This window comes from Magnolia sinica, chromosome 5 (assembly GCF_029962835.1).
Source record: "Magnolia sinica isolate HGM2019 chromosome 5, MsV1, whole genome shotgun sequence".
Classification (NCBI taxonomy): Eukaryota; Viridiplantae; Streptophyta; class Magnoliopsida; order Magnoliales; family Magnoliaceae; genus Magnolia; species Magnolia sinica.
The window spans coordinates 8101278-8127935 of NC_080577.1; positions in this window are offsets into that span (position 1 = coordinate 8101278).

The window sequence follows — 26658 nt, forward strand, 5'->3', positions numbered from 1 at the left end:
GAATAATCCAACAGGAATTTCTCAATTTTCAAATCTCCCTCGTCCCAAAACCCAGCGTCCGAAAATATTAAAAGAGAGAGGTCCTCATGCATGCCAAAAAATTCAGATTTCGAAGTTGGAATAGAATCCCCTTTCTCCCTCCACACATAAAAAATCAAAGCACCAAACACAAAAAACGAACTTCAAATCCCCCCTCCAACACCAAACACCAAAAACAAACTTCAAATCCCCCCTCCAAAACCCTCCATTACAAATACTGTCGCTTCCATCCCTCCATCTTCCCCATCTCTCTCTCTCTCTCTCTCTCTCTCTCTCTCTCTCTCTCTCTCTCTCTCTGCAGCTATGGAGATCCTGTCCTCTTCCCAACACAACAACAAGGAAAATCTTCCCCCGACTGTCTCCCCCAAACAGCTGAAATCTCTATCTGCAATCTCTCCACCTACCACCTTGAAGAAGAAAAGAACACGAAACCCGCTCGATGATATTACCCACCACTTCCATCCATCAATCAATTCATCCATTCTCTCACCCATCTCCCCTTCTTTTCGGTCCAATTCTCCAATCCCGCGTACATACACCATTGATTTCTCTTCAATTACTGATTCATCAGCGAGTCGCCGAAAGAGAAGAGCCGTAGATGGTCAGGGTAATGCAGTGGGGAGATGTCGTTATCAGACGTCGTTGAGGAAGGGATTCAGATGATTTGGTTAGAGCTGGTACTTTTGCTATCCGTCCTTCCATTGGCAATCAGATGGCTTCTTTTCTTCTATTAAAATACTTAATCAATGAAGCAATTGGTGTACAAGGAGGGATTTGATTTCTCCATTTGGGGTTATTTTAGCTGAAATCAAGTGGTGTAATGCCAATTTTTATATTTATGATTTTGCAGTTTTCATTTAGGAACAGAACAATATAAGATATCCGTATGATTTGTACACACCTGTGCTTTCGCAACTGGCTACTATGATAATCTGGTGGTGGTGATGAGTGGGGCCCATCACCTCGCCATTAGCTAAATATGTACCTCTGCTTAGGTGGGCCTAAACGTGATCGCACTGTATTGGGCCATCCAACGATGTAAAGACACCTCAATGTGGGCAGCTTTTCCTTGAACGGGGACGCATTCAACCATGAAAATGCCAGTACATTTTTACATTTCAGATTTTGTCCCGACTCATTCAGGCTCGAGTCAGGTGTGAATGGGGGTTGAGTCATGGTATTGAACTGTACCAGTACCGATGAAACCGAGTTGGCTCTTGTGGAGTCGGGTGAACTTGGATGAATCCTGAAATCATGTTCTGGATGGATGGATAGAGGGACAGAGCTTGAGAAAATGCGATCTGCACGAACTGCATAGGGACTTGCTTGAGACATACGGGTAGGTGTCTATGTGTAGATGCTTTGGCCTGAATGTTAGCCGGTCCATTCATTAGGTGAACCACGTGTGTACATTGAATCATATATACACTGGTTATTGACGGTTAATAAAGCGCAAGTATGGACTGGGACTAGGAGTGGCAATGGGTTGGGTCTGTGGGTAAACTGGCCCGGCCTGCTTCTGAGATGGGTTTGGGCTCAGGTTAGAAAATGTGGGCCATTTGGGTAAAAGGGTCAGGCTTGGGTCGAACCTATTCAACTTGACCTGACTATTATCAACGAGCTGAGCCAGGCAACCTGACCTGTTGGGGCCCAAAATACTATTATATATGTATCCACAAATTGGCAGGGCTGCTTATAGCTTTAGCTCTATATTCCATTCTTGAAAGTGTGCTTGTTCTGGGTCGGTGGCAGTTGCGCCTGACCCCATTACAAGTAAATGGGTCAGGTCCGGTTAGGAATGGGCAAGATGGGTTGGGTCAGTTTCTGGCTGGCATTCTTGACCCGTTAGTTAATGGATCGAACCTGGGCTTGACCGAAATTGTTACCCTTGCAGTCCCCAACTGGGACCACGGACGTACTTGTTGTTGCATGTGTACAAGACCCATAATTTCTTCCTCGCTGCAGTGAGAATCTTCCAAATTGAAAGATCCTCAGTTTTCAATCAATGGCCCAGATGACACTAGCTAAGGATATTCATATAATCCATGATCAAAGGAAGAGTTGAAATATTCTGACTGGAGATTTTCATTGTTGAGTGCGTCCCGGCGATGGGGAAGCCCATGCCCATCATGTAGCCGGTTTGGATCCAACATAACCCAAGATCCTCCTGCTACGTTCCCGTCGTATCCTACAATCATACATCTGGATGTATTCTAAGAAACCTTTTGATAAAAGGGCCATGATGCAGTGAACGGCCCCTCATCTGTGGAAGACCATAATAGGGGAGAGAATCTGTGTGCACGCTGCACATATGTCAGAGATCCGAGTAATTCATCATGTGGGGCCCACTTCAAACATGTCATCAAGTGGGCCACACATTCATGTCCAACTTTTGCTATTGGATTTTTTTATATTTTGCCATACAAGTTTGACCTAGCTGATTAATCGACCAACAATTTTTTTAGGTGTCCAGCAAACGGGGCCTCATGGTTTTAGCATAAATGATAATGTCATAACATAAGGCGATTTGAATCATTTACCAATGATCTGAATGTCTGAACCTTGGCCCACATGCAGAAACTAGGAACCCAAGTGCGTCATTGATTGAGGATCGTATAGTCCCTCCCATCTAATTAAGTTACATTTTATTATTACATTTGCTTAAATGGAAGCTGTTTGTTTTTTCTTGTTATAAAAGATAAATATAGGGGGTTTTAAGCATACAAGAGTTTGATGGATATAGAAGATGAAAGTGGTTGGATATATTAAAGTCCCTTGATATACATTGATACACCATCTAAAATATTCTGCTGCGGGGCTGAAAATCAGGTTCAGGTGGCCCATCCTGCCCTGGATGGCACAAAAACTAATTTTTGGGAGCCAGGTACTGGTTTTGGACCCATTTCACTTTTCGTGCAAGAACACGATCGGCATGCTTGCTGGCTCAACGTACTAGCTGTCAGATCCAAGGAGTAAAGAGGTTTATCTTTCCAAATGCGTGGTTGATTGAAGTAGCTGTAGTCTCTTTTTTTTTTTGCTCCCCAAATTGGGCCACCAGTCTTGATCTTTATGGTCTTTAAGAGGATGATGATCAGACCATCCAATCGCAATATTCATGGCCCAAACAAATAGTGGCAGTTCGATTGGAAACCCTGGAGATTATGGTGGTGGTGAGGTCCTTAATTAAAAGGTGATAAATGGGAATTTAAGTTGGTGTTTGAGGCCCTACGAGTCGAGGCGTTCATGAATGAACTTCTATTTGAACAAAAAGAAAAACTTGAAAGTTTGCACTATCGGATTGCATTTGGCATCATCCTGTTTTCTTTGTAAACGTCATTTCTTTGTAGCTCCGTTATTGATTGCTTCGTTCATGTTTCTTTAAATGATTGCATTGATCTGCTGCGGAATCATCATTAAGAGAAAAGATTAGTAAGAACAATTTTGAATATCAGTTCATGGATTGGAGACTCGTGATTCAGATTGCCACGTATTTTGTAGGCTTATTTACGTTAACTTTGACAAGTTGCATCCAACACAAATGAGTTGTCGACGTAAGGGGGACCCACAAATGAGTTGTCGATGTAAGGGGGACCGTGGAAGCACATAGAGATGAATTTAAGATAGTAATATAATTGCACCAAGCAAACACGAAAAGAATACAAAGATTTTAATGTGGAAAAACCCTTTCTGGTAAAACAAACCACGACACAAAGCGACAAATATAACCATAAAAGTAGAAATTACAAGGATAAAGATTATCAGATTTGAACAACATCGAATCTCACCCTTGTTACACCCTTTGAAACCCCAATTTGAACAACATCAAATTTTTGCTACACCATTTGAAACCCTTGGAGAATACTTCTCAACCCCGTTTACACCCATATTTATAAGTTATGGAAGAATTTTAAATGAAATTAGAAACAAATTCCACAGATTGGATGGATGTACATGAAACAGTTTGATGTCATCGACATTTAACTTTTGATGACATCAAAGCTACTTCAATGGCTTCGAAAAACTGCTAAATTAGACCAGAGACAAAATATGGATATTTCGAAAATCTTCGATTGATCAACCCAGCTTCAATGGTATCAAACATACATTCGATGTTATTGAACACTCCTCGATGTCATCGAAAAATGACACCTTTAAGTCCAACAACCAATAGAAGAAATTAAGAATTGCTTGATGGCATCAAAACTGTCATTGACAGACTGTTAATTTTACAAATTTAAGACATTTATCAACAACAGTCGATCCATATATCAATTCCAATAAATTTTTGAGTTGTTCTTGGCTAGTTATTATATGTTGTGGGAAAAATCGATTTGGTTCTTTACATGGGAAGAGAGAGAATTATTTACAAGTGATATCGCTCTAAACTGAAGAGACCGATGTCCGAGCAGAATAACCATCGACATGGGACGAACAATTCCTTCAGCTCAAAAATGAGCTACCGAGCTGAGCTGTCAAAAGACGGAGTTTGATAAGAAAGGATTCGCCCTGCCAAGAATGTCTATAACATGGGTAAGGAACCCATGGGGAAAGAGCTCGTGTTCTGAGCTTGAGCTCCCCAGCATTCTAAGCTGATCAGTTTGACCATTAGAGAGGCAGTACGAGAAATCTAGAGTGAATCTCGCCTTAGATGCAAAAGAGAATGATCCTGCTTGATTTTGGCTGTAGATCACTTCGACAAATTTGAGTTCGGTTGAATATCACTCTGGAAAATTTGAGATAGAAATCCAATCAGAATGGAACTCTCCCGTGTAGCAAATTAAGAGATGGAGGTAGAAAACTTCCTCTGAAACTCTATATATATGACAACTCTAAACCGGAAGGGAGATCTAAGCTCTAATCTACGTTCTTTGAGATCATCCATAAGCTTGACTTAGGTATCTGAGGGTCCCTGGCTAGCCACTGTCACCCCACTACTGCTCATATTTCCTCTAGCTTTTGCAAGTCAATCGGAGGGTGCAATTTACATCAATCTCATCTGTTGGCTAGAATTCAGCAACAACACCATCCATAGAAAACCTTTAGTCACTTGAATCTTTTCTAATTTATGCTCTGTGGATGCCTATAGAATGTGATGGACTTTTAGACATTTTTATCCTTGCAAATAGTTTTTCCATATTGAGAAACTTTACATAATGAAAAAGCATTGGGAAGACATTTTATATAAAATTCAAAGTATTTTTAAACTAAAAAATGCGGCAGCTATCCGATGTATGGCTCGGATTTCACCGGTAATAAGTCTTTAAGCTACTTCAATTTTACTTGCAAAAAGACACCCATTCTTTCATATGATAGGCTCACAGTTTTCAATTTGTATAATTGGGTTCATGGTTTTTTTTTTTTTATTTTTTTTTATTTTTAATTTTAATCTAAGGTATACAATACATATTTAATAATGACTTATTGTTATCATGATCAACGGTTGAGGTTGACTTTATCATACCCACATGGCTAGTGGATTAGAGTGTATATTAGTTTTCAAGGCACCAAAATGTATAACCTGATTAATTTTTGGGCCAACCTTGCGCTCAAGTCATATTCACCCAACCCGGCTTAGCATGACCCATACATAAAAAGCGTGTGATTCTTGATCAATGGATTGATTAGGAACAATCAAGTGGGAAAATAAGGGTTTTATCAATTCTGGAGCCATGTGAGGCCAGTCACAACCATTTTGAGCTTAGGCCTTCTATGCTAGGCCCATAATAGACAGGATGGGCTCAGGCATAGGGTTTTCAGTGTTGGGCTAGGTCTGGGCCTAGCCCAGTCTAAACAACAACCAGCCCATTGCCAACCCTAGCCCATGTACCAAAATCCCACAGATTGAAATATCCAAGATGTATGGAATGACCTTTTTCTTGGTTGAATGTAAGTTATTGCTGAACAGTCTACATGTTGACTGCCTGTTGAAGGTTTATAATTCTTTTTATCTGGGTTTTTGGTGCATGGGTCATCCACTGTTTAGATTACTTAACCGTGTGCTGCACTTGCCCCAGGAATTCAGATTGTGTTTGGATTTCATGATAAGATGGATTGAGTCTTGAGTCGAGTCAGGAGTCCCCGTGTGCTGGATGACTTGTCCGAGTCAGGCATGTTTCTGGTGCTGACTTGTTGTGTTTACTGCATCGGACCGAACCAAGTCCAAGTCGACTGGAACAAGTTGCATGGGCTGTACATCGAGCCGAGTCGGTCGAGGTGGGCCAAGCTCGGCTTGATTTGTCCATGCTATACTCGAGTTCGAGGTCGAGCTCGAGTTCACCCTCGAGCTCAACATTGAAGCTTGGCTTGTTTGCCAAAGCTTTCGAGTCGAGTTCGAGTCGAGCTAGTGGTTTGAGTCGAGTCAAGTTTATCTCAAGTCGAGCCGAGTTTACCTCAGTAGGGTAAGGGAAAGAAAAAGAGGAAATGGGGCCGGATAGGGTTTTTTAGTAAAAACTTTTAAGTTTTAAGTTTTTTTTTAAAAAAAATAAAACTTAAATATATAATATATATATATATATATATATATATATATAATATTAATATAATATATATTATTAAAATATATTACTCGAGCCGAGTCGAGCTCGAACTCGAGCTTTGAGTCGAGTCGAGTCGAGTTGAAATACACCATGGTTGAATTTGGCTTGAACTCAACTTGAGCTTTAGTAAACAAGCTTGACTCGACTTGAGTTGAGTCATCCTTTCAAGCCGAGTCAATCCGAGCTGAGTCGAGCCGAGTCAAATGAGCTTTTCGAGCTAGCTTGACTCGTGTACAGCCATCAGACTCGTGGCCGCATCTGCCTTCTACCCAGAAATAGGGAAAGAGGGGGTTATCTGATACTCTGGCAGACCATGATACTTGATACACAATAATTAAAAAATTCTACATGCAGTGCTCATTAACTCAAATCAAACTGATTAAACTGTCGAACCCATTGTTGCCAACTTAATCATAAAATCAGATAAGTTGAACAATCCCAACTTCCAATTCGTGGAACTTTGTTTGTTGAAATAGGACTCATCTATGTTTTTCATTTTAACCGTCCAATAAATGTCCACCAACCTGATGACTAGACGATCAAACTAGCATAATTTTTTATTCATGTTACATCCGAACTGAGACCCATACGTTGGACAGTTAATTTGAATTACTTGTATGCCACAAATACAATTTGTAAGTGCCTGTGCATCATCCATCACACTCTGCCCGAGTATCAAAGTTAAAGCCACTGCGCATGGTTGAATTGATTTGTTTATTGTTTGGGATGAGAATATCCTTTCAACTGCATGAGTTTTTGCTAAAGAACTCTTATTTTAAAGCTTGACCTAAACAGTAACCACTAATCTATTCACGCATCGACGGCTGCTACGTTGGCAGGCATAGACCATTTTTTAAAACTATGGTTTACTAAAATTAAAAGAATTATAATGATTTTCCATCTTTGAATTTCTTATCTTCAACTGTCCACCAACCTTTTTTAAGCTGTATAAATCTTTGGTTGCGGCATGAATTTCTTAATCTTGAACCATCCAAGAACCTTGTTTTTTAGCTGTTTAAATCCTTGGTTCAGCAGAAATGACAAACTGACCGAACACGAGAGCGACTATCGCCACTATCTTCTTGGCCTCAATCCAGACTCATTTCTTGAAACTGCAGTCCAATGATATGGCTAAAAGATTCATGCCGGGTGTAAGTAATTGAAGATGTATCTTGAAAAGTTGGCGCGAAGACTCCCATTGTATTCTTCCGTCAGCAACTTTTCGAATCAAATCGATAGATGTATTTGTTTACACATAAAATCTTAGCCAATAGTGTCATCATGCTTATCTTAAAGCACTCGTTAGCCATAAAGACTTAAATTAATAAAGTGGATTTTGCCAATTCAAGTTAGGAGATTACCTTGTCATGAGCCGTCACAATAGAAACCGGGTGTCGAATGAAGTGGTTTTTTCTTATTTTAACATCATAGGACAATCAACGATCATCTTCAATTTATCAGTGAGGATAGAGCTTGTTTCTTCGCCAATGTGCTGTAATTTGAATTGCAATTTAATAAATCTTGTGATCATTTGCCTTTATGTCGATTATCAAGGACAGGAAGATTGGGATGGAAACTCAAAACCCCATCGCGTGTTTTTAGAGCCCGGCTTTCAGTTCTAATCATGTTGATTAATCTTTATCTGATCACTTTCCTTTGCAATCTTTCAAACCCATATTGCTATGCAGGTTTCTCAACATTGCCGCCAATCCAATTTTCTTGATGAGGGTTGTATCTGAATGACAGCCACTTCGAAAATAAAGATTGATAGCCGGTGGGTAGAATTGAATTGGAGAGTGGCCCTTCTTTGTAAGAGTAAGACGCACCTCCCTCATCAGATAACCCTTTCCAGAATCACATATAGATGTATATGGCCAAACATGCACGCAGATGACTAGATTGACAATAGCTGGGGATAAAACACAGAAGTCTGTCTGCTGAATGATCTTTTTTTTTTTTTTTCGTTCCTGATGAATTATGTGGCAATGGATGGTGCATATAAGCATGCTAAGCAAAGATAAAGGCACGAGGCACCAGTTTTTAGATTGAGACAAGGATAGTAATGTAGAAAATAAAACCACTAACCCATGTTTACACACCACACTAAGTTAAATTAAGAAAAAGAGGCTTTGAAATTGTGTATATAAATCAGATGGGATGCTCAATGCCTCTCTACACCACCATTTGATACGTCCAAAGTGAAATGGGGAGTCTGAAACTTTTCGCATGCTTCGTCTTAGTTCTTGTTTTGGTCGGGAGCTCAGAGGCTCGTCGACTTGGTCAATTTCCTGACGGAAGGGAGCAAATGCAATCGTTTCGACAGTTGGAGGGTGCTAGTGCAATGCTCAAGGCAGGTTTTTGGGGACATAAGACGAGATCTGGCGTGTATGATGAGTCAAAGAGGCTGAGTCCTGGTGGGCCAGACCCTAAATTAACATCATTCTGTGATAACTAATTAGAGCATTTTCTGTGACCGTTTGATCACAAGATGAACGGTTTTTGTTGGACTCTGATTACATGGTGTAGCACACAACACTAACGTCGGTACCGTGTGGAACCAGAAAAGCTCTGCAGGCCCCTCCATGGTGTATGCTTTTCATCCACGCCATCCCTAGGAAACAGTGGTGATTGAACACCCACCATTAAAAACTTCTTGGGCCTACAAAAGTTTTGAATCAAGCTGATGTATGTTTTCTGGTAGCACATGGTACTCACGTCTGTGCTATGTGCTACACTATGCAATCCGAGTCCCTTTTTGTTGGGTCTACATGTGTTTTCCACATTGTATGTTTGAAATAATAAAACTACGTGTTGTTGCACCCTTCAGTTGTATTGTTGCATGGGATTGTGTTAGGTGCAATGATACAATACAAGGCATTCCATGCAGTAGCCCTACCAGGCATCTCACAGCCATTTGATGATGCCACTTTGGTGGGAGAGTTTTTAATTCGAACTTCCTTGCTTTCCCGACGAGATTTCCCTCATTCGACATTGTAAAAGGCCTTCCATGGTCATTACCATGAAACGCTTGCCTTGTATCAGCATGCACCTGTTAGACCTTTTCTGTTTCTATTGCTGTTCTTTTTCCTGTGAGGTTGCAGCGAAAAGGCCGATTAACATAATGCATTAGTACTAGTCAACCTGGCACATGCAGTACGTTTGGCAGCAGAAATAAACATAAAAAAATAAAAATAAAAACCGAAATGGAAATTATGGAAACATAACTAAAAAAATGCACATAAGCATTCTGACAAAATAAACAACTGCAACATCAGAACAAATATATATATTTAACACTTGCTTTCGGCATAAATGAATTATAAACTAATGTGAGATGTCATCATCAGGAATGTTGATTGTACTCATTAGCAAAAGCACGCATTACAAATCCTCTCTTTCACTGTAAGTTTGTCAACTAGACATGCAATGGAAGGAGAAAAACAAGTGTTAAAGACTAAAAAGTTTGTGCCACATGGAATGGGCGCAATTGTAGGCCCATTCATGGATTGAAAATTGTGCCTAATTTAGAAAGTGTGGAAATCCTATTCTATATTGAGCGGAATGGAGAAAGCCCATCAAATTCAAGTGAATTTAGTTATAAGAATAAATGAATGCATCAAAATGGTTACTGCACTCAGAGAAAATGTAATAATTTCCAAAGAGAAATTAACTAAAAACCCAAATCAGATTTTGCATTCTTTTAGTTGTGTTTGGTATCTTGGACTTTCAATCCTGTGGAATCTAGAATTTATATTTGGCAGCCTGTATCTTGACTCAAGGGGACCTTAGAAGATAGCAAGGGAGAGAGTTCTGACAATGGGAGAGGATTGAAAATCCATAATTTTGCACCCACTTTTTGTCTTGGATTTTAAAGGAGGCCCTTTGAGGGCTTGCAACTAAGTTGGATTTAAAATCCAAGATTTTGAATGGTTCCAAACGGGAATTGAATTGACAATACTGAATTCAATTCCTAATTGCCAAGAATCCATGCTACTATTTGGCAGTGCGAATCTAAATCTTGGATTTTGCATTCTTTCAGTTGTGTTTGGATTGGATCCCATAATTCCCCCTTAAACATGCTTATTATAATGAACCAAAAATAAAATAAAATAAAATGGTACACCCTTTTTGCAAAACCGATATAAAAATGTGAGAAGAAAGGAATTTAACATTAATTCGATTTTACCTTTTTTCAGTTTCTCTCTTCCTTTGCCTTTATTTCCCTATCTACTCATAAAAGAGATGTGAGGTTGCCAAACATCCAAAATCCACGTACTGAAACCAAGTCACTTCATTCCTCTGAAGTCAGGGATCATATAAAAGAAAAACCAGAAGTAAAAGATAAAAGAATGGCTAGAAAAAAAATTCTTTCAAGCATTGGTTTATCTTTTACTATGTGGCCCACCTGATCATGTGATCAACAGGGATGATGAAAACAATGATGGACTTGTGTGAGACCTTTTTCTCACCTCTATGGATGGTGGGCCACAAAAGGGAAAATTGAAACAAATAAAAACATCACTTTTTCCAAAAATAGTACTATTTGTACTCTAACAATAGTTGATTAACTTATCATGATATTTACTTTTAAAGCAACCGAAAAATTTAGGTGTCCTAACATCATTTATCTAGTAGAAATGCTGGTACAAGTTTGTATTGTAGAAGGTTTATGCACTTTCATCCCATAATAAGTGAAACATATGTAGTGATCCGGACTGTTGATCTGGTGGGCCGCTGTGCTGATTAGCCATGTCCCATAAACAAGGTTATTGGGACTGTGGTAGCCATACTATCAGTGACTTGCAGAAGGAACTTTCAGCTCAAAAGGAGCAACAAGTTACATTCCACCAACAAAACTTACAATAAATGGATGGTTAGAAAGTATCCTACTCTGGCTGGCACAAAACCTAATTTTTGCCAGCCAGGGATCGGTTTTGGTTGATTTCTATCCCATTTCGCTTTTCGTGCAAGATCAAGTCCTGGCACGCTTGCCAGCTCCGCATCGTATCTGTCGGATCTGAGTAAAGAGGCTTATCTTCCTGACGCATGCTTGATTTAAGCAGCTGCTAGCTTCTGATCTTTTTTGGGCTCCCCAGTCTCTATCTTTAAAAGGATGATGATCAGACCAATCAATTGCAATATTCATGGACCGACAAAAGTGTAGGGAAGCGCGGAAGGTGAGCCCTCAAGATCTGACGGTTTACATGAGTTTTGGAATCCTCACAAAGCACAAGATTAACGCTCCAACGGCCTGCCTATCTACTACTGGAGCAGATTGATCTATTCACACCTCTGATCCTACGGTATAGATGGCCCCAGATCATGATCTATGGATTAAATTGTCCCAAGGACAAGCCAAATGAAGAAATTATATTTGCACACTATATATCTATGTATACTCTCGGTATTTCTTATGATTGATCTTTACGAGAGAAGCTCATTCCTTTATAGGAAAGAATGAGAGATTGGATGAGACCAGATAATCCGGTTATATCCATATCTCCCATCTAAAATCATATTCAAAGTTGAATTTGAAATATAACAGAAAGGAAGAGGCCGAAAGAAGCCTAAACTTATGGGACCCACCCACCAGTGATTCTTACCATTGGGCCCCACTGGCCTATGTTCAACATCTCCCACTCAATCACATTATAGGATAGGCACAAAAATTTGTCCATCTAACTCGCTTAATAACAATCAAAGACCAAACATCGCGATCAAAAGAATCAGAGCTGAGGTGGGACCAGCTGGATCACCATAATCTTCTCACAGGTGCTTAAGTACTAAGTGACCACCTAACTAGTACTCAATAATCTAAGCTTTATAATACCTGTCCTAGTCCGTATAACTACACCGGATGGAGTTAACTCTCGATCTGGAGTACTCGACCAACATACACACTTATCCAATTTATCGAGTTATTTTGAAAACTTGATTTTTCACAAACTTCGACTAAAACCAATTTAAAGCAATGTGTATGTGTGTATATATATATATATATATATATATATATATCTATATATATATATATATATATATATATATATATATATATATATATATATATATATGCTTTTTTAAGAAAAATATTGTTTGTAAAAATCTAATAAAAACAACTCGATACTGCTGGCGGATAAGTTTTCAAGTACGTATTTATAGTTCTAGAAACTTGGTGTAGCTGTCACGGGATCTTCCCCATGCAGATGTGTAATTTGAAATTAATTAAGCCGCTTTCTTAGCGTAACTGAGTGTGGCCAATCAAGCACCTTTCGTCATAGTACACTAAAGTAACGACACTCAATCTCATCCTCATATACACAAGAGGAGGGTAGCTAAGGATATAAAAAGTCAACTACGAGACTGACTACTTGCACGTTACAATGATTAGATAAACTTAAAGCAATCTGTAAGTAAAAGGTCCCAGTACGTGGCTACAATCCACGTCATAAAGTAGATAATACTAGGTGTTTGTCAGCTTTACAATACGCAGGTCATTTTACATGAGGTATGACGACTCATCTCATAACCTTATAACCTAGCTTTAAATTCAGGCCATAACATTGATCGTATGAAAAATGAATGGTGCGATTATGTTATTCGACTTTATCAGTCTCATCTTCAATCTTAAACGATTGTAAGTGGATACAACTCACTCATATCCTCATCTTTTATTATTTAAAATAATGAGAAGTTCATACCTCAGTGTATGAACATGACCCCAAACGTACCTCTCTTGTACATTCAAGGTTGGTCAACCCGTGCGAGTGGGTGACTAGCCTGCCGACATAAATAGAAATCCTACATGATCTAAAGGTAAATGCTGATGATCTACTTACCTAGTTTATATTAGTGTTTAATACTGAATAAATGGAATGTGTTATTCATTAATGAAAGATCAAAGGTACTACAAAACAAGTACATCAGTCATGCTTTCCTCAATCCTATCTGCTTGACGTGAACTCGAAATAGATCTCTAGTTATAAGTTTCGTCATGGGATCAACCAACATCTCCTTAGTAGGAATGTAGCTTAGGGCGACCTTTTTATCTCTCACTTGATCACGGACGTAATGATACTTGATCTCAATGTGCTTAGATTTTTGGTGGTATTTAGGGTCAAGTTAATGGCAGAAGTATTATCTATCTTCAACGATATAGGCTGACGAACACTTGCTATAACACCCAGACCCAATAGAAATCTGTGAACCCATACACACTCCTGAACTGCAGCACAACATGCAATGTACTCGGTCACCATAGATGAAAGAGTTGTGGAAATCTGTTTCTTACTCGACCATGAGGTAGCTCCTCATCTGAGTAAGAATACATATCTTGAAGTAGACTTTCCCTCGTCGGCGTTATTACCCCAAGCAGCATCAGAATATCCTTTGAGCTTGAGGCTTGTGCCTTTATAACATAACATTAGGTCTTTTGTTCCTCTCATAAGATAACAGAATATTCGTTTAACGGCTTGCCAATGAGACTGTCCCGGGTTACTCTGATAACGGCTGACTATACCAACTGCATAACTAATATCCAGTCTGGTGTAAAGCATAACATACATTAAGCTCCCTATTGTGCTTGCATAAGGTATTGAGGACATAGCCAATTTCTCGGCTTCAGTCTGGGGACACAATTTTCTGTCTAGCTTGGTAGCTTTATCCATAGGGGTTTCAACAGCTTTTGAATTTTTCATCCTGGACCGTTCTAAGATCTTTTGTATATAGGTAGCTTGATATAAGCCTAAAAATTTCTTAGGGCGATCCCTGATGATTTTTACCGCAAGAATAAAATTGACTTCACCAAGTTCTTTCATATCAAAGTTCGAGAATAGCCAATTTTTAGTCAATATCAACAATTGCATGTCATTACTAGCTAGAAGGATATCGTCTACATATAGAGATAATATTAAAAAGGATCTTTCAGACCGTTTCATGTATACTAATGATCTGCTTCACTCATCGTGAATCCAAAAGTGGTGATGGCTAAGTGACACCTCATGTACCACTATCTTGAAGATTGCTTCAGCCCATAAATAGATTTCAATAACTTGCAGACTTTCTTTGGATGTTTTTTGTCTACATAACCCATGGGCTATTGCATGTATATCTCTTCGTCCAAATCACCATTTAAGAATGCGGTATTTACATCCATATGATATAACTCTAAGTTTAAACTTGCGACAATAGACAAGATCATGCGGATTGAGGAGAACTTTGTAACAGGTGAAAAGGTCTCCTCGTAATCAATGCCTTCTTTTTGTGTAAAACCTTTAGCAACTAATTATGCTTTATACTTGTCCATTGTACCATTTACCTTTCTTTTGATCTTTAGTTCTCATTTATTACCTATCGCTTTGCGATTGGAAGACAAATCAACAAGTTCCCAGACTTTTTTTTCTTTTCCATAGAAGCGATCTCTTCGTCCATAGCATTCACCCAATCGGCCGAGTTAGAAGATAACAATGCATCCTAATACGAATCAGGTTCGTCATCATCAATCGCAACACAAGAGAATGTTTGTCCGTCAACATCGAAGTATCTTTGGGGAATCAATCCTCTTTAGCTTCGACGTAACTCATGAGCCTGCTGAGATGTCCTCCCATTGTCCTGACGAACTATACGAGCATCATCATCGTGAGAAGAAGAACTTCTACTCTCCTGAGATACATCAGGTATTTCAAAGAGTTCTATTGGAACCTTTTGCTTCATTCGGCTGGGGTATCTATTTTCGATGAAGGTCACATCTCGAGATTCTATCTCATTCCAATGTCCATGGTCCTCATAAACTAGAACGTATACCTTTGAATACATGGGGTACTTTATAAACAAGCATTCAATGGTTTTACAATCAAGTTTACCTCTATGCGGAGTAGGCAGTAAAACATATCCTAAAGATCCCCAAGGGCATAGGTTGGCTAGAGAAGGAATCCTCCCAGACCACATCTCATATGGGGTCTTAGAAATGGATTTGGATGAAACTCTATTAAGGATATAGACGACTGTTAACAGTGCGTCTCTCCAGAATGTGGTAGAGAGATTGGCTTGTGCCATTATCGATCTAACCATGTCTAATAGTGTCATATTCATTCTCTCTGCAACACCATTTTGTTGTGGAGTGTAAGCCATTGTGTATTGCCGAACAATTTCAACGTTTTCATAATATGATTTAAACGTTTCAAATGTATACTTGTCACCCCTATCAGATCGAAGGATTTTAATCTTTTTCTCAAACTGATTTTTCACCTCAGCTTTATATTTAAGAAAATAATCAAAAGCTTCAGATTTGTGTGAGATGAGATACACATATCTATAGCGCGAGTAATCGTCAATGAAAATGACAAAGTATTGACATCCATTTCTAGCATGTACATTGAAGGGTCCACAAATATCTGAATGGATTATCTCTAGTGTGCCCTTGGACCTAGCTGCTTTAGGAAATAGTTTCTTTGAAGTCTTCCCGAACACACAATGTTCACAAAATGGCAAATCAACTGTGGATAAGGAGTCTAACAGACCAGAACGTACTAGTCTTGTCATACAATCCTTTTTGATGTGACCTAACCTCGCATGCCATTTTTGAGATTCAGATACTACAATTTCATTCGACATAGCAGATAAAGCAAGAGGTACATTATCAGTATCTATGTCCAGAATAAATAAATCTGAAATTAAATTTTCTCATGTAAAGATGAGGTTAGTTAGTCTCAAAAAAATCATTGTCCTAGAAAATCGAATATCAAAACCATCAAATAATAACCTAGAAACAGAAATTAAATTTCAATGCATCCCTGGTGCATAAAGAGTATCATGGAGGATTATTGTTCGCCGTATGCGCGTACGGAGATGGGAAACGTCAATCCCTAGTACGTCTTCGACAACATTATTTCCCATATACACCTTGTAACTTCCCTTAGCTACAGGTCAGAATTCCTCGAGTCCTTGACGACTCCATGTCACGTGTTTTGTTGCACCTGAATCCAAAATCCACTCGTTAGATATAGTATCAACGGAAAGGGTTTAAGAACAAACGCCTACATACAAAATATCTAGTGACTTAGGAATTACCGTCTTTTTATGGGCACACTGTCGAGCATAATGACCGGAATTTTCATAAACAAAGCAGACTATATTTATTTTTTTCTGCTTCTTCTTTCCATTCCCCTTCTTGAGATTTGGAGGAGGTACTGTGGACTTCCGTTCTTAGTTATTCTTTTTTGCCTTCTTGCATGCTTTAAACCGTTTCTTGTTAGCTTTCCACTTATGGGTCTCTTCTACAAAGGCCTTGGCCGAACCTAGTTGAATTGCATTCATTTCAACTTCACGTACCAAGTAGCCACAAAAGTCTTTGAACATAGTGATAGAATTAGTATGGTTCAAAATTCTTTTGATTGGGGCCTAAGATTCATGCAAGGAATAGTGCATTACTATTATCTTTTAATTTTCAGTCAATTTACAGCCAATATTTCTAAGGGCACCTATCATCTGCTCCATCTTACGGATATGATCTTTGATGGGGCAGCCGACTGACATCCTATACTCTTGAAATTCTAATTCCATTGCCTAAACTCTTGCATCTGACTTCTGTGAATTAACATTTGTAAGTGCTTCCTAGATTCCCTTAGCGGTGTCATACACTTCATACGTATGTATGAGTTCTTTGTGCATAGTGCTAATAAGGACATTAACGGGCTGAACGATTCTGTTTACGCCACTTGTTGCAGCGGGTCATTGCAGCCCTATGTTCTCCTAAATTTTCGTTTTCAGCCAGTATGGGTTCCTCTTAAACCTTATCGAGTGTGTGAGATATGTCGTCCTCGTCCAAAAGACTTCACACCGCGTGGAACCAGTCTTCGTAGTTGTTACCGTTGAAATGTTGTCCTTTCAGCTGTTCAGCGATTAGCGCTTTGGGGTCATCTCTACATTACATAAGTATCACTACTTAGCTATGATCTAAGGTATTGACACTAATCATCAGTATTTCTATATGTTATATAAATTTTCAAAGTATAAAAGTAGTCAACGCATTTTAATGAGATCTGAAAGTCCACATACTCGAATGGACGGTGTAGAACAATCAAGTTCTTTATTTAAGATGAATTTAATGCTTTTATAAAAATAAAGTTGTATAATGTGTAACCTTCCATTACAGGTTGCATGCATCATTTAGTAGAGGAGAATTAACTCCCATTTAGGTTATGCACAACCTATTTATATGTGTAGGGAGTATTCTAGCACTTTTTTATTTTATTTTATTATTTGCTAATGAAAAATGGGCTTAAATTTAATCACATCAAGCTAAATTATATCACACATATAATCATTAGAAAGAAAGAAAAAAAAAGTGCTAAGATATGAAGAGGTTTCGATTTTCACTAGTGATCATGTCCATTAGCGATAGATCCGATCATCACTGTTAATGATTAACATTGATGATGGATACTTTCATCAACATTGATCATAATGGTTGATTATCGTTTCGATCACTAATGATCCCTAGATCACTAATTCTTAAAGTAGATTTTATCTTCATCATCCAACTGCTTTGCTAGCTCATTATAGGCATGAGTCCAGGATTGAAGCATATTAAAAGTTTGAGTAGACCAACATTGACATTGGCCCTTATGATGGGGATAACCTAAATGGTGGGACACCATTTAATGATTTGATTTGTTAGGATTTCAGTTGCCAGATCATCATGGTAGAGTGTATCTATATATTAAAGGTAATACACATACAAAATCTACACCCATTAATATCTCTGGCAGGGAACCGCAAGGTTTCTAATCCAGACCATTGGTCTATAGTTAAACGGTCCAGATTAAAAAAAAATATATATTAACTGTTCATATTCAACGGAAAAAGGGGTCCTAATCCTGATAGTTAAATCCCGAGCATTCTCAGAAATGCGCCATCTGCAGTTGGACTTTACAGGATTAATGGACCCACATGTCACAGCACATACACACAGGCCTAAAACACCCAATTCCTTGGGGCCACATTGTCAGGGAAATGGATTGGGTGGTGACCCTAACGGCACCATGGCGCTGTGAGGCCCACCGAGAAGTGTTTATTTGTCATCCTGTTGATAAGCTCATAAAGACCTAATTGGATGATCTTACCCATCAGGCTTTACCCGTGTGAACTACACATTCAACAATCATGATTAAACCGTTTAGATCTTCCACACCTATGTTTGTTCGCATCCTTATGGATGGTCTGGATCTGGCCCATGAGGTAGGATTGGAATCTTACTTCCACAGTGACCCAAGTATAATCAATAGATGCTGGCGTTTCAGATCGCCAACTCTAGTTTGGCGTTCTTTGATTTGAACAATAGGTGAGCCCCACATTGAATAGGCCGGCAAGCGCACACAAATAATATTTGTAAGAAGATTGTTTACGAGGTTTTCCTATTCCACACGCCTGCACAAACACTCGTGCCAATATTGGACGTTGGCCACAGCGTGCCCATGCAAATGGATGGCTATCTTGGCCATACGTGTGATATAGGTGTTGTGTAAGACAGGTGTTGGAGAGGATTCCAGGATTCCGGTCCATTTTCACAGGCTCACCAAAACCCCGTATCAAAATCACATGATAGATAATAACCACATAGCTTATCCACCGTATGTATACAGCTTATCCACTGTACATGTGAATATACAATAGATTAGCTACTGACCATATACATATTAGCCACTGTACAGCAGATTAGCTACTGACAGGTGGAGTTTGCAAGACTCCATTCAGAAGTCATGTGAAGTCATGCTAGAGCGGCAATGCACCCTGTCCATACAATAACATATTTGTTTCTTTTAAAGACTCAAAAAAAAAAAAAAAAAAAAAAAAAAAAAAAAAACACTCCAATGTGCTATGATCATGGTCCATTGGGCCCACAGCACATGCGCCATCTATATCGGTGGGTCACCAGCATGATGTTGTGGGTCAAAATGGTCATTATATATACACAAAAAAAAATCCTGTTTTGTGGTCGGGTTCTGGCAAGTAGGTCCCACTTGGGTTATGGGAAATCAACAATAGGATGCAACAGATTAACAATCTAGATTAAACATCTGTGGGCCCACTTATCAGAATGAGAATGTGTGTACACAGCTCAAAGATATGGCCTACTTTTCACATGATTCCTTGTAATGGAAATCAGTGTGATCTATAAAGTACCTGGCGTGCATGCAAAGGTAACGGTCATCTTTACGTGTATGGAGATGTAAGGGTCTACACGATCATACATGGCATACGTGTATTAAAACTATTCAGCATCATAATTATTTAAAATCGTGGTAGTGGGTACTGTCCACAGCAGTCCTGTCCATGACCCTTTTTTTTTTTTTTTTTTTTACACGTGCACATACATCCACGGGGCCAAATTTGGTGCATATGTGCCCATCGAGAGTTATAGTGCACACAATGATCCAATGCCATACAAAAGTCATGAGCAGGAATCCAATCCAAAAAATAAGGGCCACTTATCTTTTTAGATGAAAATAATCGGAGATCCGCCGTTGACTTCTCTGATACCACTGTAGGGAAGTGCGGAAGGTGAGCCCTCAAGATCTGAATGTCTACATGAGTTTTGGAATCCTCACAAAGCAGAAGATTAATGCTCTAACGGCCCGCTATCTACTACTGGAGTAGATGGATCTATTCACACATCTGATCTTAAGGTATAGATGGCCCCGAATCACGATCTATGGATTAAATTGTCCTAAGGACAAGCCAAATGGACAAATTATATTTGCACACTATATATCTATGTATACCCTCGGTATTTCTTATGATTGATCTTTACGAAAGAAGCTTATTCCTTTACAGGAAAGAATGAGAGATTGGATGAGACCAGATAATCAGGTCATATCCCTATCTCCCATCTAAAATCAAATTCAAAGTTGAATTTGAAATATAATAGAAAGGAAGAGGCCGGAAGAAGCCTAAACTTATGGGACCCACCCACTAGTGATTGCTCACCAGTGGGCCCCACTGGCCTACGTCGAACAAAAAGAGTGGCAGTTTGATTGGAAACAATGGAGATTATGGTGTTGGTTGGGTCCTTAAAGATGATAATAGAAACTTAAAGTTGGTGTTTGAGGCCCTTCAAGGTGTACATGAATAAAATTTCTACTTTAACAAAAATAAAGACTTCGAAGCTTGCACTGATCTGATTTTATTTCGGATCACTCTTATTTTCTTCGTAAATAAGATGAATGTCATTTCTAAGTTGCTCCGCTATTGGTTGGAGGTAATCCGTTCACGTTTCTTCGAATAATTGTATTGATGTGCTGCATTATCTTCATAAAGATAAAAGATTAACTAGAAGAATTTTTTATATTAGTTCATGGATTGAATACTCATGATTCAGATTGACTCATTTGGTCCTGAGTTGAGTCACGACTCACAAGTCACATGTAACTCAGATGAGTCACCAATCCATGTCAGCTGGAATGAATGGCTGAACTGTTCTTTGGACAGTTACCATCCATAGAAAAATTTTGGTCACTTGAATCTTTTCTAATTTAGGCTGTATATAATGTAATTAGCTTTTGGGCATTTTTGTCCCTGCAAATAGTTTTTCTTGATCGAAGAAATTTGTATATTGATCAATGGATAGATTAGGAACATTCTAGAGGGAAAATAGGGATTTTATCAATTCCCGGGCCATGTTGGTCCCATCACAGCCATTTTTGGTTCGGACTTGAGCCTTCTGTGCTAGGCCCATGCTAGGCTTGGGCCAGGCTTAGGCCTTGTGTCTTAATTGTTGGGCCATTGTAAACCACACCCAGCCTATTGCCACCCTAACCGTGGATGGCCCATGTACTAAAATCCCACAGATTGAAAGATCCAACCTGTATGGTATGACCTTTTTCTTGGTTAAATGTAAGTTGTTGCTGAATTTTCTCGCTTAAATGTCTGTTGACTGCCTATTGAAGGTTTAGAATTCTTTTAATTTGGATTTTTGGTGCATTGGCCATCCACAGCGGGGCCGTTATATCAACATCAGAACAACTATATAGTTAGCACTTACTTCAGGAATGAATGAATAATAAACTAATGTGAGACCTTACCATTAGGAATGTTGATGGTACTCATTAGCAAAAGCTCGTATTAGAAAAACATCTCTTTCTTTGTAAGTTTGTCAACTAGACATGCAAATGAAGGAGAAAAACAAGGGTCAAAGATTAAAAAATTTACGTGCCATGTGGGAATGGGTGTGGTTGTAGGCCCATTCATGGATTGAAAATTGTGCCTAATTTAGAAAGCGTGGAAATCCTATTCTATATTGCATGGAATGGATAAAGCCAATCAAATTCAAGTGATTTTAGTTATAAAAATAGATGAATGGATCAAAATGGTTACTGCACTCACATCAAATGTAGTAATTTCCAAAGGTAGCTTAACTAAAAGCCTTAGGAGTTCTTAGGCAGCATGGCTTTGGATTCTTAAGTCAAAATCCAAATCAGATTTTGTATCCTTTTAGTTTTGTTTGGTATCTTGGACTTTCAATCCTGTGGAATCTAGAATTTATATTTGGCAGCCTGGATTTTGACTCAAGGGGGCCTTAAAAGATAGTAGGAGAGCAGTTATGACAATGGGAGAGGATTGAAAATCTAGAAATTTGCACCTTGTGTTTTTTCTCTTGGGTTTTAAAGGAGGGCCTTTTGAGGACTTCCAACTAAGCTGGATTTGAAAACCAAGATTTTGAATGGTGCCAAACATGATTTGAATTGACAATACTAAATTCAATTCCTAATTGTCCAAAATCCATGCTACTATTTGGCAGCGTGAATCTAAATTTGGATTTTGCATTCTTTCAGTAGTGTTTGGATTAAATCCCATAATTCCCACTTAAACGAACTTATTATAATGAACCAAAAAAGAAAAGAAAAGAAAAAAAAGGACAATAAAAAACCAATATAAAATATTAGAAGAAAGGAATTTAACATTATTTCCATTTTTCCGTTTTCCCATTTCTTTCTTCCTTTGCCTTTATTTCTTTATCCACTCATAAAAGAGATACGTTTTCCACACATTGCAAATCCCCACACTGCTACTGTGTGCCTAATCATACCTTTCCATCAGATGGACTACACTGTTTAGATCATTTGTGCTGAAAATAAAGTCACTTCATTCCTCTGAAGTCAGAGATCATATAACCCAAACCCCCAAATGCAAAAAAAAAAAAAAAAAAAAAGAAAAGAAAAAAAAAGAAAAAAGAAAAGATAAAAGAATGGCTAGAAAAGAAATTCTTTTAAGCATCGGTTTATATTGTACTTTGTGGCCTACCTAATCATGGGATCAATAGGCATGTTGATGAAAATGCTGGACTTGTGTGAGACCTTTTTCTCACTACCTCTATGAATGGTGGGCCACAAAAGGGAAAATTAAGAGAGGAAAAAAAAAAAAAATCATTTTTTCCTAAAATATAACTATTTTCACTCTAACAATAGTTCATTAACTTATCCTGATATTAACCTTTTCAAGCAACTGAAAAATTTAGGCGTCCTAACATCATTTATCTAATACACACTTTCATCCCATAGTAAGAATAACAAACATATGTAGTGATCAGGACTGTTGACCTGGTGGCCACTATGCCGATTAGCCATATCCCATAAACGAGGTTATTGAGATTGTGGTAGCCATCCTATCAGCGGCTTGCAGAAGGAACTTTCAGCTAAAAGGAGCAACAGGTTACATTCCACCAGCAAAACTTACAATGAATGGATGGCTAGAAAGTGTCCTGCTATGGATGGTACAAAACCTAATTTTTACCAGCCAGGGATTGGTTTTGGTTGAAGGCTTATCCTTCCGGGATGCATGGTTGATTTAAGCAGCTGCTAGCTTCTTCTTCTTCTTCTTCTTTCTGGTTCCCCAAATTGGGCCACGAGTCACTATCTTTAAAAGGTTGGTGATCAGACCATCCAATCGCAATATTCATAGCCCAACAAAAGAGTGGCAGTTAGATTGGAAATGATAGAGTTATGGTGTTGGCAGGGTCCTTAAAGATGTTAAACAGGAACTTAAGTTGGTGTTTGAGGCCCGACGAGGTGTTCATGAATAAATTTTCTATTTGAACAAAAAGAAAGACTTGAAAGCTTACACTGATCAGATTTTATTTTGGATCACTCTTATTTTCTTCGTAAATAAGATGAATTCCATTTCTAAGTTTCTCTGTTATTAGTAGGAGGTAATTCGTCCATTTTTCTTCAAATGATTGTAATGATGTGCTGCATTATCTTCATTAATATAAAAGATTAATTAGAACATCCCGAGTTGAGTCACGACTTGGCCGAGTTGGGCATATTTTTGAAGGCTTATTTGTGGTTCCAAACTAGGGTCTAAGTTGACTCTGACAAGTCATGTTTAACTCAGATGAGTTGTCAATCCATGTCATCTGGAAGAAACGGCTGAACTGTTCTTGGCCAGTTACCATCCATAGAAAATTTTTAGTCACTTGAATCTTTTCTAATTTATGCTATATATAATGTGATTAACCTTTGGGCATTTTTGCCCCTGCAAATAGCTTGTCTTGATTCAAGAATTTTGTATATTGATCAATGGATAGATTAGGAACATTCAAGAGGTAAAATAAGGATTTTATCAATTCCCAGGCCATGTTAGGCCAGTCACCGCCATTTTTGGCCCAGGCTCGGGACTTCTGTGCTAGGCCCATGCTAGGCTTGGGCCGGGCTCAGGCCTTGGGTCTTAAGTGTTGGACCGTCATAAACCACACCCAGCCTATTGCTGCCCCCAACCAGGATGGCCCATGTACTAAAATCCCACAGATTGAAAGATCCAAGGTGTATGGTATGGCCTTTTCCTTGTTGAATGTAAGTTGTTGCTGAATTTCTCGCTTTACTGTCTATCTGTTGACTGCCTATTGAAGGTTTAGAATTCTTTTAATCTGGTTTTTTGGTGCAAGGGCCATCCACAGCGGGGCCGTTATATCAACTGTTTGGATTACTTAAACCGCGTGCTGCACTTGCCCCCACTCTTACACACTGAAATCCAGAATGTGTTTGGATTTCATGATAACGTGGATTAAAGACTAGGCAAATCAGATCGACTCATTTGGTATTGAGTTGAGACAGGAGTGGTCACGTAGTAGGTGACTTGTCTGAGTCAGGCATTGTTCACTCCCCAAGTATAGGGTTGTGATGTAGTAATAAACTCGGTAAGACCGAGGTCGAATCCACAGGGACTGATACTTGTACGTTTCCTGAAACTAAATAGAAATAGAACTGGTCTAGGATGCGATCTAAACCAAATAGGATTTAAGAAATAATTGTGGAATAATTATCTAAAACTTAAGGAATTCAGAGAAGGGAAACTAGGGATTCAGAGGATCCACTTGTAGGGATCAGGGAGATCTTTTGCCTGCATCAGGAATCATGGAAATCAAACTGAACTTACTTGATCTGGTTTTCAAGAGATGAAAGGTATATGAATTAGAATGGATTTCATCATCTAACCATGCCCAGGAGACAAAGCAAATAACAGGATTAAACTAATTTCCAACCAATCAAAAGTACATGAAAGTTAGGAAGGGTACGATCATCCAACCATGCCCAGGAGACGATGGTGAACAACAGGGCTTCCTGACGTCATAAACATCCAAAAACAAAGAAAAAGAGATATTTAAAGCCGTTGCAGACCCATTGTAATTTCAGTCACAACAGACCATTAAAGACTAAAAAACATTCCATTAATACAAATCGACTTCAGTTCATGAATTTAAATGAAAAGCAGGAAATAGTATCTCCCATCTCGCCACAAGCTTCACCTCTTAGCCCTAGCTAAGAGGATTAGCCACACATGAATGGGCTGATCCTTAAAAAATAAAGGAAATATAAAGGAAAAGAAGAGAAAAAAAACCAGGCTCTTTCATCTTTTCTTCCTTTCTTTCCCGCTCCAATAGCCAAGCCGATTCTTCTTTTCTTCTCCTTTTCTTCTTCCCTCCACACGCTGCCAGCAGCCCAAGCCAAAGAAGATCCAGCCACGTGCAGCCCAAGCCAAAGAAGATCCAGCCACGTCCAGTCCCCCCGTCCAGCAGAAAAGCCCCCCGGCTGCACTCTCTTCTCGGCTGCACTCTCCTCTTCCCGTTTCTTCCCTCCTTCCTTTCTTCCTTCAATCCTCCACACGTTCCAGCCGTGGATCCTTCTCTCTCTTTTTCTTTTTCCTCATATAGAGCCAGGAGGTCGGTGCGGAAGGCTGGAGTCCGCGGACGAGTTAGCTGCGGAAGCGTTCTTTACGCACAGCAGCCAATTCGGAGCCTTCCACTCTTCTTCTTCTTTGCTTTCCTTCCAAAAGGACAACGTCCTCTGGGAGTTTTCGGGCAGACCTTCATGATGAACGGTTCAGATCGTCCGTCCGATCGCCCCCACGAGTGCACAACCTGCCGCAAAAGCCGGACAGCGTCCGGCGCAAAAACAGGGCCTGCGTATCGTCACGCTGTGACGACGGTGGGGTCCACAATCAGCTTATCAAGGAAATCCACACCGTCCACTGGTTTCCCCTCGGAATTTTAGTCGGGAATCGCTGTTTTTGGGTCCAAATCGATGTGGTCCATGGATGCTTTCATTCAGCCGTCCGTCGTCCGTTTTAACGCTCGAAAACCGATCGCCGGTGTCTTTTGACATTCATCCACCTAGGCCTGAGTGATAGGGGGCATGTGCGTCTTATAGACGGTCCGGATCTGACCGTTGATGCGTGGTGGGGCCCACAAAGATTCGTCCGCACGTCCGTGTGCGGACGCTGGAAGAAGAAATCGGTCAAAAGTCAGATTGACCGACTTTTCGTCTCTGTGCACGGCCAGTGCACTTATGCACTATGCACACGCATACTCCAGTGGGGTCCATTATGATGTTTTTGAGAAATCCGCTCTGTCTATCCGTTTTGTCAGCTCATTTAAACAGTTGAGACTAAAAATGGAGAATATCCAGATATCAGGTGGGCCTCAGATCAGTAATTTGTGGGCTGATCTGTCCGTTGGGCCACTTTCACAGTGATCCAGGAGCTGAAATTTTACGTGTACGGTTCATTTATGGTCTTCAGGCCACGTATAGAGTTT